Below are 960 nucleotides of genomic sequence, written 5' to 3' on the forward strand. Positions count from 1 at the left end.
AGGTGATGCATAGACTATATCAGTCACACCCTACCATGTAGACTTTCTTTACTGTAACAAGCCAAAACCACAGGCTAACCAGAGGTCAGAACAGTTTTCCATCAACCCAGCAAATACAACGGATACAGGATTTACAGAGCCCACATCCACTGATCAGCCAAGTCGTGCATTGTAGAAACTGAGCAAGGCATCAGCGATTCATGTAACAGTCAAGGATCTTAGTGCCTGCTTCAATGACATACTGATGCAACTAACACGAGATTATGATGAAATTATCCTCATTTTTTGACACATAGCGAGCAGATTTTCTGAAGAGTGCAACCAGAGATAAACAAAGAAAAGTATCAAGTCAGAGATGACACTAAAATCAAACGCATCCCAATGAAGAGGTTCCTCTCCCATGATAAGACGAAGGCGGATCTGACTGATATCCTGCTGCCCAAACTCTAGAGTACAACAGGAAATCATCCAAGCTGTTCATCACATCTGCTTCTGAATACTAAGCGTAGCAAAGACCTGGTCTTTGAAGTAAATAACCATGAGGAAGCAGGCATGCTGCTCATCCACCAGGCTGTGCTGGGTTCACAGCGAAACCCACCTTATGCAGAGTTAGTATTTCTCTCCCCAGATACGGACATTTTAGTGCCAGTCACAGCAAACTATGACCTATTGCTGAAAAACACGTTTATTTCTATAACCTCTGGTGTTATATAAATTGGACTACTGTGGTGAGCTCTAGCTAAAGAAAGAGCAAAAGCTTTGCCATTCTTCCATGCATTCACTGGGGCCGACAACACAGGTAGGTTCTCCCGTATATGCAAGACAACCTGGCTACAGATCTACCTCAAAGCAGATGTTGTCAGTGCTCTACAAATGCTTATGAATGAAGCAGAAATGACAGAGGGAATGCTATCGACACTGGCGTCCTTTGTATGTGGAGCTTACTCGCCAAAAGGGATC

The sequence above is a fragment of the Euprymna scolopes genome, chromosome 7, assembly GCF_053919585.1.
Source record: "Euprymna scolopes isolate OS-2025 chromosome 7, ASM5391958v1, whole genome shotgun sequence".
NCBI classification, from domain to species: Eukaryota; Metazoa; Mollusca; class Cephalopoda; order Sepiida; family Sepiolidae; genus Euprymna; species Euprymna scolopes.